This window comes from Aphelocoma coerulescens, assembly GCF_041296385.1.
Source record: "Aphelocoma coerulescens isolate FSJ_1873_10779 chromosome W unlocalized genomic scaffold, UR_Acoe_1.0 ChrW_unloc_scaf_3, whole genome shotgun sequence".
Lineage (NCBI taxonomy): Eukaryota > Metazoa > Chordata > Aves > Passeriformes > Corvidae > Aphelocoma > Aphelocoma coerulescens.
This window is the reverse complement of record NW_027184082.1, coordinates 4425260-4445074: the sequence shown is the minus strand read 5'-3', so window position 1 is coordinate 4445074 and position 19815 is coordinate 4425260.

Sequence of the window (19815 nt, the reverse complement as noted above, 5' to 3'; positions counted from 1 at the left end):
TTGGGAAAGCCTCTACCCAGTGTGTTAATTTATCTACTAAACTAACAGATTTTTTTTATACTTCCCCACTTAAGGCAACTCTGTAAAATTCATTTGGATTTTCTTAAAAGGCTGGTGGGCTGCAGGGCGACTTCTCAACACTGCTCGTTGAGATTTAGCCCGGTTTACTTTTTGGCATGTCATGCATCCTTGTACCTCCTGCTTGGTTAACTCATAAATTCTTACATCCTAAATTTTTTTTTTTTAATTGTTCTGCTAGGGCCCTTGCCCCCCAATGAGTTTTCTGGTGCAGTCTTTTTAGAATTTTTTCTACTATATTCCTTTGACAATAGCTCTCTCCCATCCGGTAACCTCCACTTACCTTCTTCTTATTTTGCTCCTATTTTTAGGTAGTCTTCAATCTCCTTTTTGGAGGGTTGTGGGGGGTATTCTTTGGGTTCTCTTTGCTCGACCTCTGGGGTACTCACCTTTAATAATGTTTTGTCTTCGCCTCTTTATCAGCTCCTCGGGTCTGGAAATGCATTCCTGTATGCACTATTAAAATCGCCTCTGGCTCCCTGACAGCTTCGAGGATCTGTTTTATTATTTCCCCATGGATTAATCCTCTCCCTCTGGTGTTAATTAACCCTCTTTTTCCCAAATTTCCCCAAAAGTGTGTACTACACCAAATGCATACATGGAGTCTGTAAAAATAGTTCGCCCCCTTTTTTTTTCGTTAGCCAATGTCCCAGGTATTCTACCTCGGGTTCAGTGAACTGGGGTTTTGATTTGGAGACTTTTAACCCCTTGTCTCCTAAGAAATTTAACAACCGTATAGTTGCTTTTCTCACATCCCTTTCTGCTGGTCCAGCTACCAGCAAGCCATCCACGCACTGAGGCAGCCTGGCTCCCCGAACAAAACCGGCTTAGCAATGCTCAAGACCCCGACCAAACAAGCTCAGTGAGTCCACAAACCCCTGAGGCAAGGAGGCTCACCCGAGTCGCCGCCCCCAGCAGGTTCCCAGATCCCCCCACCGAAAAGTGAAACAATCCCAACTCTCCTCTGCCAGAGTACAAGTCCAAAAGGCACCTCTCAAGTCTACCACACTACACCAAGTATCTGAGCGGGGGTGTCACCCAGCAAAGTGCACGGATTAGGGGACCGTGGGGAACAGCACCTCAGCTATTACTTGCTTTAGTCCCTTTCTCCCTTCTATAGGAAGAAGATATTGTTTAACCCTTAATCAGATCTTCTGGCCTTTTAATCTCCATACGAATGGGTGTCATTTCTATTCTGCCTGCTTCTCCTTTGGTATACTAGACTTTCAGATTCACCTTGTTTTTATCTTCTATGGTTAGTTTGTATAAGCTCACTACAAACTATGACTCTTGAACAATCAAGTTTACCTCCAAAGCCACCATCAAATCTCTTCCTAACAAATTGTAGTTTGCTTCTTCAATCAACAAAACATTCCCTAGGCATGTCCTGGTTTCAGATTTGAACTCTACATTTTTAATAACCGGCACCTTAAAGGATTCCCCTTTTGCTCCAACCAGCGTCGGGGTATCTTTGCTTGTTGTACATCCACTCGGCAGTCACTGAACGGTGGTTTGTTCAGCTCCCGAGTCTACAAAAAAATTAGTTCTTGCTTTAGGGGTCTGTGGATGGTATCTTTTCAGCTTTATACTGGCTAGCGCTTGTAGTTCAATGCCTTAGAAAGCCTCGAGCAGCCCAGAGAGGCAGCACAGGCGATCTAGCACTTTAATAGCTCTAAAAGCGATACCTGTATCAGCTGCAGAGCAAATACCATCAGCAGAAGCAAAGAGGGAGAAATATAGCTCCCTGCCCGCTCAATTCCCTGAAGTTAGAAGCCTTAAAAAAGGAGAGAGACAACTACAGATGTTCACAGGAAAAGCTGAGCTGAGAGAGGGCGGAGCCTCCCCTCGACTATCCTTTATTCGGAGAAGGGGGAAGGGGAGGACTGGGGGCGGACCCGGGGTGACCGGACAATCAGACACTGCTGAAGAGTTTGAGTTACATTTGGTTTTGCCCGCGCTTCGAACAAAGGAGCTCGGAGCATGTGGCAGGAGCACGTGTCTTTGGGAGGGGGAGGGGAAGCTCAGAACAGGCAGCAACAGGGGTCCGACTTTTAATTTTATCAAGGGCTTCCTGGACCCTAAATTGAGAAGCCCTAGACACCCCTAGACCTCCTGAAAGATTTTCTCATCTTTCATCCTTCTCCCATACATCAACCCCTTTCTCTTCTTGTGTGCTAAATATTCAAGATCTGCTCAAACTTTGGTGTTTTGCTTCTCCTTTAAGAGAAACGGCAGAAGCGATCGTTGCCAGGGGAACAGTGCAGGCGAGGGAGAGGGGGGTAGGAGGTGAGGATCCTCTCCGGAGCTGATTCCTCCGGGGGGGGGGGGGAATAAGCGGGAAGTGCCGCTGGAACTGGCAAGGGGACAAGCTCCTCTGACGGACACCAGAGCCTAGCCGTGGCTGTCCTGCCCCCCCCCGTTCCTTTGCCGCCACTCCAAATTTTGCTACACTGTAGCCCCACACCCCTCTGCCTGCTGAGACATTCTGGGGTTTCTGCTGCAGCTCTGAAGTTTGATACATCTTGTCTATCACCCAGGATTTTGTGTTAGTCCCTGCTGTTCCACCCTGCTGTTCCCGAGGGTCCTGCTTGGGGCATTGGGATCGGCTGCCCCAGGGAGTTTGTGAAGCAAGCTTTTCGTCTGCCATTACCGTGTGCTCCCCAAGCTTCCTCTGAAGCTCTCCCTGCAACAGCAGGGGAATCATGGCACCTGCCTGTTGCAGTGGGGATACTGCAACACGCCTATATCCAACCAGGAGTCCCGTGGAAAAGAAACAAATATATACGGACGGATTCTTGCTAGATGTTTCAGAGATGTTTATTTCCCCAGCCGCATGGCCGGGCTCTGCTGAGGGACTCTTACAGTCGGGGCCCGAGCTGCTTTGCCCGCGCAGGGGAACACAAACCAACCAATGGGGAACGAGGCTGAGCAGGGGCAGGGAAACCCCGTGCCTCCCTCAGGGCTACATGGCGCGGGGGAGGGACCCCCAACATCTCACCCGTTTTATTTTAATAAAAGGAGAATGAAGACAATTGGATAAACATAACAAGAACAGTTTCAAAACAAAACAAGCCACCCTCCTGAGTCTTTAAATGTCCAAACAGATTCTGTGGAACATCTCAGGGCTGACAGAAGGGAGACAGAACTCTCTGGACATGCCTGTGGGGAAACTGAGGCAGGAGAGGGTTCAATCTCTTCCCTCCCCCTTTTCATCCCCCCATCGGCATCGGAGAGGAATTGTAGGGGAAACAATTGGCATAGGCAGGGTTTTGTGAGGGAAACCATGGATGAAAAAACGGATTGGGAATAAACTGGGGATAGGGTAAACTTAGGAAAGGGTTCATATTGGGTATAGGGTAAAAGGGGAAATTAGGCTGTGGGTAGGGAAATTGCTGGAATGGATATTGTTTATAATTTTGTGCATAACGGCTGCCTTTGACGGGAATACCTCCAGGCCCAGTAACATTCGCTGCTTGTAAACCCTTCTTTCCTTGCACTATATCAAATTGAACAACTTCCCCATCTCCTACACTTTGCAGGTAATTTTTAGGGTTATTCCTTTTAATGGCAGTTCTATGGATGAATAAATCTTCCCCTGTATCATCTCGTGTTATAAATCCATAGTTGTTTTTTACATTGTACCATTTCACAGTTCCTGTGACTTTCGTTGCTAGAACGTCTCCTATCACGTGCTTGTGTGTCTGTCGTGGGTGCCGGTCCCGCGTGGCCGCCGCCTCGCCGACTCCGACGTCTCGGTCAGGCCCCCGCGCCGCGGCCGCTCTGCGCTCTCTGCACGACGCTGCTCCGGTGCGTGTCTGGGCTCTGCACGGCCCCGCGCTGCCATCGCCGCTGGCTCCGTGGCCTGTGAGTGGTTCCGCTCTGCAAACTCCACGCTGCTTTGAGAGCGGCCCCGTTTCGGCTCGGCGCTGTGCTGCGCGGCTTCTCGTGTCGCTGTGGAAACCGCCGCTTCTCCCTGCATAGGGCTCTCTGAGCCGTATGCACAGAGCGGGCTTCCACGCTGACCTCCGCTTCCTGGCTGCTCGTGGCCCACGGCACCCATGGCGCCTGCGGCGTCGCTCCCTCACTCGCGGCCGCGTGGCCAGGGACCCCGAGACAGGGATGGGGTCCGCGATAAGGCGCGCGCTCCCGAGGGGGCCGGGCGCATCCAGCGCAGGCACCTCCATCGGCACAGCTGCAGTCATGCGCTCCCAGGATGGCGGCCGCGCGGTCTCGGCCACCAGGGAGAAGTATGATCTTCTGCTTTAGGGGTAATGGGACCATACAAATGCTCCTCAAGAGCGTCAGTGATTATAAAGGATCCACGGACAGCTTCTATCGCTCGTCCATCCCTTAGCTTATCGCAGATCTCGTTCCAGAAACACTCCTGATGATATCCAGAAGGTTTGATATCAAAAAGTAAGTCTCGGGAAATATAGGGGAACTCTTTGAAAAGCCACATAAAGAAGTGTTCAAGATCTCCCGGTTCAAATACTTTTTTGTTTTGTTGTTCAAGGATTCCTTTTACTTCTAGATACATTTTTTTCTGTGGCTCAGAGAGCCCCATTTCCCACGATTCTTCCATAGTCCAGATATGCAATAGCAAAACAAAACCAAGAAGAGGAATCCAAAGTTTCCAGGGTTTACTCACACAAATCAGTCGCGGGGATCATTCTGCTCGCACCTGCCCTGCTCACCGGGAGCCGCCAGTGCCCCTGCCGGCTGTGACCGTTACTACACCAAAGGGGAAAGTGCCTGACAGCTAAGAAGGCTGTCACTGGGTTTCTGGTTCTGTTTGCTGTTACTGACATAGTTATTGTTGTTTGTTTGCCTTGTTTTATATATATATATATATATTAGTAAAGAACTGTTATTTCTATTCCTTATATCTTTGCCTGAAAGCCCCTTAATTTCAAAATTATAATAATTCAGAAGGGAAGGGGGTTGCATTTTCCATTCCAAGGGGGGCTCCTGCCTTCCTTAGCAGACACCTGTTGTGGGAGTGTGTTTGCTTTGGTCCAGTCCGGGTCTCCCCTCTATGTTCCTTAAGTTTGGTGTACCCCAGTTGGCGCCCCCCCTGTTTTATTAAAATCACCCTATATGACAGTTTTGTCTCCTCCCAGGACCCTGTCTGTCACTCTGGCACCCCTCCCAGGCTTCTGGAAAGTTCTAGCCAGGGGGCCAGGTGACTGGTCCTGGGAAAGAAGTCCCTCCCTTCCCCTGTTACAGTTGGTTCCCTTATGTGTCCCTCGTTCTGTTTGCCGCACCCTTCCCTTCCCTGGTTGGTTGTTCTGTACTCCCCCCCCATGTCTCCCCCCCCCATAAAATCCCCTGCACGAGATTTGCAGGCGCGCAGAATTGGGCACCCCCTGGTGGTTGAGGTCTCCCCGTTCGGAGGGCCAATAAACTTTCTGGATTTAACCCAACTCTGAGCCTGCCCCCTTTCCTCCGCCGTCTGCCTTTATCGCCGCGGTCCCTTGGAAGGACCCACGAGCCAGACCTCCGATCACTCCGATATCAGAGGCTGGCCCCCGCAGCCTGCTGTGTCCCGAGCTGACTGGGCTGAGTGGGAACTGTTCCTAGAGGACACAAAGGCAGCTTGGCACCCAAGCGTGAGGCTTCCCGTTCCATCGGACCCCACGGAAGGGACTGATTGCTTCGGCAAGTGCGTCCTCGGGACGTCAAGTTACCCCAGCTGAAGCACGCTCCGTTTTAGTGAGCTGCGCTCCTGGGGTTGAGGACGGTAGCTTCGCCGTGCCGCGAAGTCGTTCTCGGAGGAGGACCCGGTTGCCTGGAGCTAACCTGGACGCCAGTCAGGTAAGTATTTTCCCCGGGGGGGAAAACTTGCCTCAAAGCCAGTAAAGGCTTTCGGAGGGACCAGTGTCCCCGGCTCTCGAAGAGCCGAACGCAGGACGGTCCCCGGCTCTCGAAGAGCCGAACGGAGGCTGCGCAGCCCCGGAACAAGCACGGTTCGCTTGTCTCCGGTTGGTTTTTGGGAAAACCGGCGTTCCAGGCTTGAAGTTTAGCTCCAGACGCTGTGCTGTCGGCTATGGGCGCTAAACTCTCCACAGCACAGAAGGGGGCATTTCTCCAAGTTGCGGGACTCCTTGAGGGTGGGGGGATAAGTTTTTCAAAGGGATGTTTAAAAAGGTTTATTCAGTGGTTGTTTCTGCACTTCCCTCAGTGCTCTCAGGATACGGTTTTGACCGTTCCCTTTTGGAACGCAGCGGGAGAGAAGCTGGGGCGATCTAGTTCTGCCAAAGAGAAAGATTTCTCTTTTCTGTATTTGCAGATTCGATCGGCGTTAGCTAAAAAAAGGGAGAGGGAAGGACGAATAACCCCGAATTCCCCAGTTGTTACCCCTAACCTGTTTCCCGAACCCGTGTCCCCTCAAACGGGCATCCTGAGGAGAGCAACCTGTGATGCGCAGGGCTGCCACTGTCTCCCTGGCTCTCCTCGGGGTTCCCGGAGCCCCCGCTCGGACAGTCCTGGCCAGACTGCCCGAGGCTTATCCTGTTCCCCGGCTTCCCCGGTTGTTAGACCCCGAGTTCGGTTTAGCTATCCAGACAGTTTAGAAAATGCCCTCCCTGCCCGAGGAGGACAAGATGGCGGGCGCCACGTGGAAGGGACCCCCTATTGCTTTTCCCCACGCTTTTCCACCCGAAATCCCTTTCTCCCGAGTCCCAACCCCTTTCGCCCCGACCCCTCCTACTCCCAAGCTGGTTCCACCCCTCTTACCCCTCCTACCTGTCACCAGTGCACGCCCCCGTGCTCTGCCCCCAGAAATTGCGGCTCCATGCCCGGCTGCCACCCACTTCCTGCCTCCGGTTCCCACGCCTGTCCTTCCCGTTCCCACGGTGTCTGGCTGGAAGGGGGGGGGGGCCCGAGGACCGGAACCCGGAACTGGATCCCATTCCCTCAGCGGCTCCGGTTTTTTATCAGAGGTCCCGGTGAGGAGGAACAACCCATGTCAGCTGGGAACCCCTCTCCCACCAAACAACAAAGGAACTCTGCAAGGCACAGAAGGAGTTTGGGAGAGAAAGCTAATATTTTCGCGGCCTTTTAAAGGCAAATCTCTCCGGAGCAGTAATGACGCCCTTTGATCTGCGTCAGCTTTTCTCATGCCTGCTTTCTTCAGCAGAGTTTCTGCTCTGGAAGGCAGCGTGGGAAAGGGAGCTTCTCAGACTCCTTCCAGCGCTCTTGCAAAGTTCTGAAATGGCCGTTGATGCCGATAATCAGGAACTCACATTGGACCATCTAAGCGGCGAAGGAGATTGGGCTCTGGCGCCGAAGCAGGCTCAGGGCCTGCCTTTGGAGGTTCTCCAACAGGTCAAGGAAGCGGCCGGTAAGGAATTCCTTGGTCTGAGGCCTGATGTGCCCGTAGAATCCTACTCGCAGGTCCGGCAGCAACCCACTGAGTCATTCCTAAAGTTTGTGGAGAGACTAACCCAAGCTGTAGAGTTGCAGGTCAAGCAGCCAGGGAAGAGGTCATCGCAGAGATGGCTATGGTGAATGCCAATCCTCAGTGCAAGGCAGCCATCCTGAGCCTCCCCCTGCACCCCCAGCCGACCATACAGGATATGCTGGAAGTTTGTGATGCGAAGGCACCATACCTGCAACCTACCAGCTCAGAGAGACAGCGGCCCAGAGGAATGGTCTCAGTGGCAACAGCAACGCATCGCCCTGCAGCAGACCAGAGGAGGACCACGGGCCCGAACACCAAACCACCTCCAACTGCGAATGGCCAGAAGCGAGCCCCGCAGGCCAGGAACACCTGCTTCCTATGTGACCGGCCTGGACATTGGACAAGGGACTGCCTGTTCAAGCAGCAGTTCCAGCAATTTAAAAAGGAACATGAACCTGGAGGACAGGAGGGCCAACTGCAACAAAAAAATTGAATGGGGAGCGCGCGCCCGCCCCGCGTGAAGACAAAAAAGGGACGGGAAGCGAGGGGGAGGGGAAACTTAGAGAGACCAAACTATCGGACACGACTTTAAAACCGGACTTGACTTCCTTTTCTGATGGTTCTTTCAGGTTGCAGCTGTTGACACCGCTCCACCTAAAAACCAAAGAGTGGCATACCGCACCGGCAAGCACTGGTGGTGAGCTGTGGGCAGAAGACCAAGGCCCTGACAGGTATGTCATAGTCGGAAATGTTACCTGCACACCACAAGAGATTGAAGTCGCTCCGGGACTAATGACATCTAGTCCCGAAGGACCCGTTCTCTGGCTGCGCTGTGTCCACCCACCTCTGTTCCTGCCCAGAGGGCAGACAGTAGCCCAGGCTATCCCTGTAGAAAGGCCACCCCCAACGGTGTGTGCCACACATGTTATAGGGACAGAGAAGCCTCGGGTAGGCTGCGAGGTCAACAGAGGGGAGGAAGTCCTGCACCTCAGAGGGCTTCTAGACACAGGGGCAGATGTGACGATCATTCCCACACGGGAATGGCCGGCACATTGGGAACTGCAGAACGTTGCTGGACACGTACAAGGTGTTGGGGGCATTCAATTGGCTAGACAATCAAAGAGCATCGTGCAAATCAAGGGACCGAGCGGACAATTGGCAAACATAGGTCCGTTCGTATTAGACTACAAAGAACCCCTCTTGGGGAGAGACCTCATGCAGCAGTGGGGAGTCACAATTGACCTACCTGACCCCCCGAAAAATTTTTGGGTTGCGGCCACTGAAGAGCGCCCTACCCAAAACTGAAATGGAAAACTGATCAGCCCCTTTGGGTAGAGCAGTGGTCGCTCCATGGTGAGAAGTTGAAGGCGCTCGAGAAGCTCGTGGAGGAGCAACTTGAAAAGGGGAATATCGTGGAATCCAACAGCCCCTGGAATTCCCCTGTCTTTGTTATCAAAAAGCCTAACAAAGACAAATGGCGGCTCCTCCAGGACCTTCGTCAAATTAACAATGTCATTGAAGACATGGGCTCTCTCCAACCAGGAATGCCATCCCCAACGATGCTCCCTCAAAATTGGAATCTGGCAGTAATTGACATTAAAGACTGCTTTTTCCAAATTCCCCTGCACCCTGACGATGCCCCGCGTTTTGCCTTCTCGATTCCTGTTATCAATCGAGAAGCCCCAAGGAAAAGATACCATTGGAAGGTGTTGCCACAGGGTATGAAGAACAGCCCGACCATCTGCCAATGGTATGTCTCTTCCTTGCTTGCCCCAGTTCACGCAGCAGCAAAAGAGGCCATCATCTTCCATTATATGGATGATGTCCTCGTGTGTGCCCCCGACAATGACATGCTTGCCAGTGTGCTCGACCTGACAATCAATGCATTGGTTGCTGCAGGGTTCAAGCTCCAAGAGGAAAAGATTCAACAGATGCCACCTTGGAAGTACCTGGGCTTAGAGATTACAAAGCGGACCATTGTGCCGCAAAAATTGGCTATCAATACCAACATCAAGACTCTGGCAGATGTCCACCAGCTGTGTGGGTCTTTAAATTGGGTGAGGCCGTGGCTGGGTCTGTCCACCGAAGACCTAGCCCCCCTTTTTGATTTACTAAAAGGGGGAGAGGAGCTTAGTTCTCCCCGGACACTCACCCCAGAGGCCCAAACAGCTCTGGAGAGGGTGCAACATCTAATGTCCACCAGGCAGGCAAGCAGGTATAGGCCTGACTTGCCATTCAAATTCATCATCCTGGGTAATCTGCCACACTTGCACGGGGTTGTCTTCCAATGGGAAGACAACAAAAAGAAGAGCAAAAAGGACCAGGACTGGAGGGATCCCCTCTTAATCAGAGTGAGTATTTCTCAGCCATCATCGGTCCAAGAGGATGACACAGCCACAAGAGCTGATGGCTGAACTGATCCGGAAGGCTAGGATCCGGATCAGAGAGTTATCAGGATGTGACTTCGACTGCATCCACGTGCCAATTAGGACAAAATCGGGCCAAATTACTAAGGCGATGTTGGAGAGTCTGCTTCAAGATTGTGAAGCATTGCAGTTTGCTCTGGAGGGCTACACAGGCCAAATTTCTTTGCATAGGCCAGCCCACAAAATACTCAATTCGGAAATTCAATTCAAGTTAAATACAATACATGTTTGGAGCAAGGAACCTCTAAAGGCCTTGACAGTTTTTACTGACGCGTCCGGGGCTACTTGGAAAAACCCCCAAACTCAGCAGTGGGAGACTGACATCAAAGAGGTGGAAGGATCGCCTCAGGTTGCTGAGTTGGAGCAGTCGTCAGGGCTTTCGAAAGGTTCCCCGAACCCCTAAATTTGGTAACAGACTCTGCATATGTTGCAGGGGTAGTCTCCAGAGCCAAGCACGCCATTTTGCGTGAAGTCTCCAACATGGCCTTGTATGAGTTGCTCTCAAAGTTAATAAATCTGGTCTCCCACCGAGAGCAACCATTTTACGTGATGCACGTCAGGTCACACACGGACCTGCCCGGGTTCATCGCAGAAGGCAATAGGAGGGCAGATGCCCTTGCTGCGCCAGCTGCGATGGCCCCGACTCCAAACGTGTTTGAGCAGGCCAAAATCAGCCATCAGCTGTTCCATCAGAACGCTCCTGCCCTAGTTCGTCAATTCAATCTAAAGCACGACCAGGCCAGGGCGATTGTGGCTGCATGTCCAGAATGCCACCAGCTAGCTCTTCCCGCCATTAGTACTGGCGCAAACCCCCGTGGACTTAACAGCTGCGAAGTCTGGCAGATGGACGTGACACATGTTGCTTCATTCGGCAGAATGAAGTACGTACATGTGTCAGTTGATACCTTCTTGGGAGCAGTTTTTGCCTCTGCCCACACAGGGGAAAAGGCTAGCCATGTCCAAAAGCACTTAGTGCAGGCATTCGCTACCCTGGGCATCCCCAAAGTCATCAAAACGGACAATGGCCCAGCGTATACGTCCAAGGAGTTCAGGAGCTTCCTGCAGCAATGGGGAATAGAACACAAGACTGGCATCCCCTATTCCCCAACAGGTCAAGCCATTGTAGAGAGGGCCCACCAAAACATCAAAAGAATGCTCCAGCGCCAGTGCTCCTCAAAAAAGCTAGAGTCACCTGCTGTCAGGGTCTCAAAGGCATTGTTCACCCTAAATTTCCTCAACTGTGCCTTTGAGAACCTGAACCCACCAATCGTGCGGCACTTTGGGCGGTCTCAGCAGTTGCAAATGAAAGAAAGGCCTCCGATGTTGGTTAAGGACCCGGAGACTAGGGAGATACAAGGGCCTTATGAATTAGTTACCTGGGGGAAAGGGTACGCATGTGTTTCCACCCCCGAGGGCCCTAGGTGGATCCCATCAAAGTGGGTGAAACCGTGTATCTCCCAGACCGTCAGGAAGGGAGATCAAATACCCCCCAAGACCGGGGTAGGTTAGTCGTGTGCCTCTCTGAGCCCCGAGCCCCAAGTTTATCCCAGTTGTTATCCCCAGTTTCAACCTTAATTTTCTAAGTTTTGTTTTAGTTTGGAGACATCGGAGATGGGTCCTGTGCCGTCAGTGTATGGGGTTTATCCGGGTGGGCTGGATCCATTCTCCGGACCGGACTGATCTTGTTTTTTATTCTCTTAGTTGTCATAATTATGTTTGGACTGCTGAAAAAACTGCTAACCAACATGATTATGAGCTCATCCTCCCCTGCAGACATCAACCAAGCAGAGCTCCCCAAAGACTTTGAACTCGAGCCTATGGCCCAGGAGATGACATGGTTCGGGGACCTGTACCCGGACTCAGAGTACTGTCTCCAACCCGAATTCATGTCATCTTAAAAAACAAAAAAGGAGGCCTGTTGTGGGAGTGTGTTTGCTTTGGTTCAGTCCGGGTCTCCCCTCTATGTTCCTTAAGTTTGGTGTACCCCAGTTGGCGCCCCCCCTGTTTTATTAAAATCACCCTATATGACAGTTTTGTCTCCTCCCAGGACCCTGTCTGTCACTCTGGCACCCCTCCCAGGCTTCTGGAAAGTTCTAGCCAGGGGGCCAGGTGACTGGTCCTGGGAAAGAAGTCCCTCCCTTCCCCTGTTACAGTTGGTTCCCTTATGTGTCCCTCGTTCTGTTTGCCGCACCCTTCCCTTCCCTGGTTGGTTGTTCTGTACTCCCCCCCCATGTCTCCCCCCCCCATAAAATCCCCTGCACGAGATTTGCAGGCGTGCAGAATTGGGCACCCCTGGTGGTTGAGGTCTCCCCGTTCGGAGGGCCAATAAACTTTCTGGATTTAACCCAACTCAGAGCCTGCCCCCTTTCCTCCGCCGTCTGCCTTTATCGCCGCGGTCCCTTGGAAGGACCCACGAGCCAGACCTTTGATCACTCCGATATCAGAGGCTGGCCCCCGTAGCCTGCTGTGTGCCGAGCTGACCAGGCTGAGTGGAAACTGTTCCTAGAGGACACAAAGGCAACCTGTCTTTCAAACCAAGACACTTCCAAATTAGTTTGAATTCTCAGAGTCTGAGAATACACAGAATATACACAGCAGCTGGTGTTAATGACTGTTCACACATCACCTTTTGAAGCCAGAATCAGATCAAGAGCTATTCGATTTTGTTTGACTACTTTTGAAAGGCGGGTAATTTCTTGCTGCAAAGTGCTAATTGCACTGTTTGTTTGGTTTTCTATGTTTGCTAACACCAGATACGTTCACTATAGCTTCCTCTAATTCAGGTACTCCTAACCACCATATGAGCCCTTTCACAAACTTGTGGAATCTAAAGGACCTTTCAACTAAAAAATTTAAATTTAGTTTGTGCCTTACTATAATAAGATCAGAGTTGTCCTCTTGTTGCCAGATGAAGTATTGTTTGCACTGAGTCGGGGAAACAAGAGTTAAGTGAATTACTAAAGGGGCTGCTTGCTAAAACAATGCATATAGCTTGCCTAACATTTATTACATTTGTCAAGTAGGAAATGGGACAATACAAAACTATTGATAAGGGAAGGCATCTGTGACCAAAAGATCCTGCTTTGGACCCAGGAACCAGTTCAAACCAGCCTTGGGGTTTGAACTTGGGCCAGGGACTCAGGGAGAATGTGCAAGGAAGCAAGGTGAAAAGTTCAAATTGAGGAAGACTCCTTACTTCATCTGAGGAAGACTCCCTACTTCATCCCAGAGACCCTTGCACGAGGCACTGCACAAACACAAGCCATATGGAAATGACTTTGGGCTCATTATAATATGAAGTGGGGCTAGGAAATGAATATGTATAGGTGCATTTGGAAACTTAATGAATATGTAGCTTGTAACTCAATATATACCAAGCCAAATGGTATTGCTGGCACGCATGTATTTGGTGGAGCAATCCACATGCACCCCAGCGCTGGAATAAACATACCTACTTTACTACTTATTTCAGTAGTGGAGTCTTTTCCACGTATCAGCACCTGGTGGGTTAATACAATGCTTATTCTTCAAAAACCACTGGCCTATGGAACTGCACAATTCTTATTCTGTAGGATGATGTTAAACATTAACCAAGAAGAAGAACTGGAAAGTAACCAGCCCAGTTATGCCAACTTTTACTAGCTCACGAGGTGATCAAGTATGACTTTGGGGTCACCAACCACCAGGGACCACCAAAGAGACCCCCTGGGACAGAAAAACACATGTGCAGAGGACAGGGGTCATATGTTAATGATTTTGGGGAAATGATTATCATATGTATGTTTATTCCAGGAAAATCAATGAATATGTGTGCAAAATATAGTATATAAACAGGAGCTTTTTCTATAATCAGCATGTACGCTAGGTGGATGTCTTAGGTTACAATGTAAGATGTAACCAAAGGTATGTATTCTATCACCATCTTCATAAGCTGTTAAAAACCAGGTGGGGCAGTGTTCTTTATCTCTTCCATGACACATCCCTACTAACTCTCTCCAGAGGGATATCTTCTGTTAATGGGCCATCTAGCGACACTGCATGACTCATAAAATTACATCATCCCATTGTGAGATGCTTTGCCCAGGGGGAGGAACCAAGCATTCCTACCTGGATATAATCTGAGGTTTGGAACACCACAGTCAGCCCTTACCTACTGGATTCCCAGAGGACAAGAGCTCCACAATCACCACTGGACCTCCAGAAAAGGACCAGACCCTTCTACAGGATCACTGCTTCAACAGAATCACATTAATCACTCCAACAGGACTGCAGCCACCATTTAATCGGATTACTGCCACTACCCTGACCAATAGGGTGTCAAGTTGTATCCTGACTCTGTCAGTTTAAGCCAGTGTTTCTGTATTATTGCCTTTATCTTAATTTTCCTATTAAATTGTAATTCTGGCTTGGGATCTCCCACTTGTTTGCTTTCAAACTAGTACAGTGGAGTTATCCCCCATACATTCAGCTGAATAAAGAATGCCTGCTTCTTAATGCTACATTGGTGTTAAGGAGTTTTATTTTTACCAATTTTTGGTAACAGTTTTGCCACCCCAGATGGGACCCTTCTCCTGAATTTCAATGGAGCCAAGGTATTGCACGACCTCCAGATGGCATCAAGGGATTCTTGGGGAGATCCTTCAATCCCTGGACCAAAGGAAATTGGAGCAAGACCCCTGGTGTGATAAAGGCATTCTTTCCTTTAAAGGTGTTGACCTGCCTGCAAAGCACAGCAGAAGCTTTGCAGGGCTGGGTTTAAAGGTACCTAAGGTGGGAAGAAGGAAGGGTTAGAGTCCCTTCTAAGGAGTCCCTAAAAGGTAATTAGTTATAATGGGAAACAAAAACCCGAAAGGGGTATCACAGGTGTCACCACTGGGATGTATCTGTAAACATTGGAAACAAATTGGGGGTGATCCCCTTACACGTGAAAAACTTATAAAATATTGTAATCAGTGGTGGCCACTTTACATGCTGGAAGATCAAGAGAAGTGGCCTAAGGATGGAACCTTACAATATAATACCATATTGCGATTAATGTTGTTTTGTAGAAGGGAAAATAAGTGGGATGAAGTTCCTTATGAACTTGAAAAGAAAGGCAAAGGGTTGAAAGAAGTGTTGTTTTGTGTGCAGCATACAACAGAGGTGCTTAAAGTGCAGGTGAGAGGAGGAGGAAGATTTAGAGCTGATAGTTGATCCACAGCAAGAAGGGGGGGGGTTGTGAATACACCGGGAAATACAGTTAGATGCATGAGTAGGCGGTGGGAAAGTGGACTGGAATGGAGAGAACATTTTAGGGGATGGGAGGATTTTAGTCTGATTGTGGGATGCACTAGAAGGCAGCAAGGAGATGTTGGAGGAGATACCAGGGAAGTTCTTATGGCTCCCCTCTGGCAGGCGGTCAGGAATCATGGTCCAGTGTGTTGGTTTTTCATGGCCTGGTTTTTGGAAGCAGATGGCTTCTGTGAGAAGCTGCTAGAAGCTTCCACCATGTCCAGCAGAGCCAATCACTGATGGCTCTGAAGATGGGTATGCTGCTTGCCAAGGCTGGGCCAATTAGAAATGATGGTAATGCCTCAGTGATAACATATTTAAGAAAAAGTCAAAACAAAGGTGGGGGTGCAGTTTTAATTCCAGCTAGAGAAGAGGAGAAGGTGAGAACGTGAGGGAAACAACATGCAAACACCAAGGTCAGTGGAGAAGGAGAGGGAGGAAATGCTCCAGGCACAGGAGCCAAGATTCCTCTGCAGGCTATGGTGATGACCACGGTGAAGCAGGTTATCCCCCTGCAGCCCATGGAGAACCACAGGGGATGCAGAGATCCAGCCGCAGCCCATGTGGGAGGTGCTCATGATGGAGCAGGTGGATGCCTGGAGGAGGCTGTGATCCAGTGGGAGAACCGGTGGAGAGAGGGGTCCCCTGCTTCCAGGCTGGAGCAGCCTGTCCTTGGAGGACTGCACCCTGTGGAAGACTGACCCACATTGCAGCAGTTTTGGGAGGACTGCTGCTTGTGAGATTGGACCCATGCTGGAGAAGTTCACAGAGAACTGTCTCCTGTGGGAAGTGACCTGACAGAGTAGTGAGGGAAGGACTCCTCTCCCTGAGCAGTGGAAGAAAACCTTGGGTGACGAACTGACCAAAATCCCCATCCCCCATCCCCCTGCGCTGTTGGTGGGAGGGAGGGATTGGAGGAAGAAAAGGTGTTTTAAGGGCTTATTTTACTTCTCATTATCCTCCTCTGATTTTGTTAGTAATAAATTCACTTTTTTATCTCTAAGTTGAGCCTGTTTTGCCCTTGGAGTGTTTTGTCCTGGTCCTCATCTCAATTTATGACACCTTCATTTAAATTTTTCCTCTCCTCTGTCCAGCTCTAGCAGGGGAGGGTGAATGAGCAGCTTTCGTGGGTGCCTGGCATTTGGCCAGTGTCAAACCATAACATCCAGTGACTCTGTTTTTAGTAGTGAATTTAATGTCATGAGGAAAGGTTGCAGGAATTTATAGAGAAAATCTGTACAGAGTTGCTAAAGTATTTGAAACCATAATTAGGACTCAGGACCCCCCTCACTCAGAAAAAATTGGTTGAATATTATAATAATTGGTGCCGAAATTATACTTTGGTAATTTGTATTGATTAGTGGCTGAAGTATATCTGGCAATTTGTATTGTGATAATTAGTCGCTGAAGTGTATTTGGCAGTTTGTGTTGTGATAGTTGGCAGCTGAAGTGTATTTGGCAATTTGTAAAGAAAGGGGACATTGGAAAAGGGAGTGTCCTCAAGCCTGGGGAAATCGAACAGAAAACCTAAACCAGTCTCTTCAAGCCATCAAGCTCAAGACCTTAAGTGAAAATGAAAAATCTCCAGAAGGGACTGGGAGAATCATCTTTAGCTAAGCCCCTGGTTACATTATTGCTGGGGAATTACAAGGTAAATTTTTTAAATTGATACAGGAACAACTTTTTCAGCACTGAATATGTGCAGAGGAAAACTTAGCTCAGAACCTGTAAGCATTGTGGGTGAGACAGAGGAGAGAAAACGGGCCCTTTTAAATAACTATTACTACTTAAGTTAATAAAGCAGTGGGGAAAATACCAATTTGTATATGCCTGAATGCCCAGTCCCCTTGTTGGGGAGAAATTTATCGGGAAAATTGGATGTTCAAATAACTTTCCGGGATGGGGAAATACAAATTCAAACACCAAAATCAAAAGCCATCTAGGCAAGGATTTTATGTTACAGGAATCAGAAGAGTTGGAAAAAATCCCAGAGGAGGCAGGGAATGCTGTAACCCTGTTAATATGGACAACTGAGATGCCTGGATGATCAAAGGTGGCCAAACCGGTGAGGATTACTCTCAAACCTTAAGCCAGACTGGTAAAACAAAAACAATATCCTAGTAAGTGGGTGGCACAGAGAAAGTTGGAGAAACTTATAGAAAAATTTTTAGAAAGAGTGTGAATCAGAATATAACACACTGATATTACCAGTTAAAGATTAGTGCAAGATTTAAGGGCCATTAATAAAAAGTACCTGAAATTCATCCAGTAGTAGCTAATCTGTACACACTCCTGACAGCACATAAAAGAGAATACAAATGGTTCACAGTGCTCAATCTTAAGGATGTCTTTTTCTGTAATACCTCTTGACTTAGATAGATAAAATTGTTTGCTTTTCAGTGGGGGAATCCAAACACTAGGTGAAAGGCACAGATAACATGGATTGTGAAAAAAAGAAAAAAAAATTGGAAATTATTCTGCCAGCAATCAAGACTGAAAAGTAAGTAAGCCTCAATGCTACTGTTACATTTCTTGGGACAATCTAGATACAGGATGCCGAAGAAAATGGCACAAAGAAGCAAAGAAGCAGTAATATGTTTTAGTTTTGAGATCTCGCAGGAAAAAAGAAGCTTGGGAAGCAGCTGAAAAGAAGCTGTTTGCCAGACTCCAGAGACAAGGGCTACAAGCTGCCTTAGGTATGGCTGGATGGTGTCAGTTATGGATTGCCAGTTATGGGGTACTGGCAAAACCCTTCTATGGTTCTCCACTGAAAATACTTGGTATGGACTCCTGAGAATCAGAGAGCCTGAAAAGCTCTGAAATAACCTTAATGCCAACCCCTGCATTGGGACTCCCACACTTAAACCAAACCATGTGAGTTATTTGTGCATGAAGGATGCACCTGGCACTAGGGGTACTGGTGCAGTGTTTGGGGTCATGGAAGCAGCCTGTCCAAAGAATTGGACAATGTGAGTGACGAATGACCCGAATACCTGAGAGTGGTGGTAGCTGCAGAGAAGCACAAAAGCTGATATATCCCCCACATAGTAATAGATGGTTTGGAACAAAAAAGAAAACATTGAATATTGCCAGCAGGATGCTGAAATACCAGGTTGCTCAACTGGAGCAGGACAATGTTGAGCTTAAGATAACCACTACTTTAAACCCAGCCATGTTTCTTCAGGCTTCAGAAGAAGCCCAGAGACCTTTGTACCATGACTGCTTGGTAACCATTGAACAAGTGTGTTCTTGCAGACCGGATCTCAAGAGCGATCCCATCCAGGACTCGGAACTGGACCTGCACACCAGTGGAAGCAGCACATTACAGGCAACTGGATATGCAGTAGCAACCTTGACTCGGGTAATATAAGCCTAGGCTTTACCTCTTAACACATCAGCACAAAAAGCAGCATGAATGACCTTACACTGAGTTCTAAAAATCACTGAAGGAAAAAAAGATAAACATATGAATTGATTAAAAAAAAAGTTTTTGGAATAACACACACCCATAAAACCATGTGGAAGAAAAGGGAATTGTTATTGGCACAGAGGTTTCCTATTTAGTGCAAAGAAGAAATGTCAACTACTACAGAGTGTGCAAAAGCTTAAAGAAATGGCTGTGATGCCCTTGTAAAGTCCATCATTTTTTAGACTCCCCAGTTAATACAGGGAAACAATTAGCTGACAAAACAGCTAAGGAGGTTACTGAAAAAGGTATCCTTTCACTAACACCTAACAAAAAGTTGAATGTCCTAGAACAAAATCCTAATCATGACAGGCAGTTAGCCCCATCCTTGGAAGCTACAGAAAATCCCAGCAGGTGATTGATAAACTCATGTGGGTAGGTAATCGTGCCTCCAAATTAATGTACAAGATAACAGAACTAAAACATCAGGAAACACATTAAGAAGTAGAGAATATTGTAGCTAGTTTACAAAGGAATATAGTAAGCATGAAGATGACAGAAATTAGTAGATCAGTTATTGAAAAATAAGTAATTTGTTTTGAAAAATAATCACAAGGTGTCCTGGGGTGACTGTATGATACTGCGTTCCCTATCGTCTGCCCTATGCCAGACATGAATCCTGTGCCTTTCTGTGTCTTTAAGGTGGGTCCGAGAGAAAGGGAGAAAAAAAAGACCTGAGCGGTTTGTGCTCAAGGAGACACATTCCCCTGCATTCCTGGCTGCTACAGAGCAAAGGAAAGTGCCTTCCTGCTTTTCCCAGCTCTCGGTTCCTTTTCTCAGGAGAGAGATGGAGAGTTAAACTCTTCATTTTTCAGCTAGTCTGCTAGTTGAGGCAAGAAAGTTTTTTCCCCTGGGACTTTGACTTCTTCTCTTCTGGACTGTTCAGCAACACCAGAATATCACTGGGAGGCCCTACACCTTCACCCAGAGAGGAGAGAGCCACATCCACAAGGACTTTGAATTTTACCATGTTCTCTCCACAGCAAGAGGTTTTATTATTTAGCATTATTCTCTTTTTTTCCCCCATGCCTGCATGCACTCTGCTTGTTAAAGAAATAACTATTTTTTTTCACTTTCCTCCAAGGAAAATTCTTTCCAAACCTGGTAGGGGAGGGATGGCTGTAACCTGCCTTCTATCAGAGGACGTTCATTTCAGACATTCCTTGGAATTT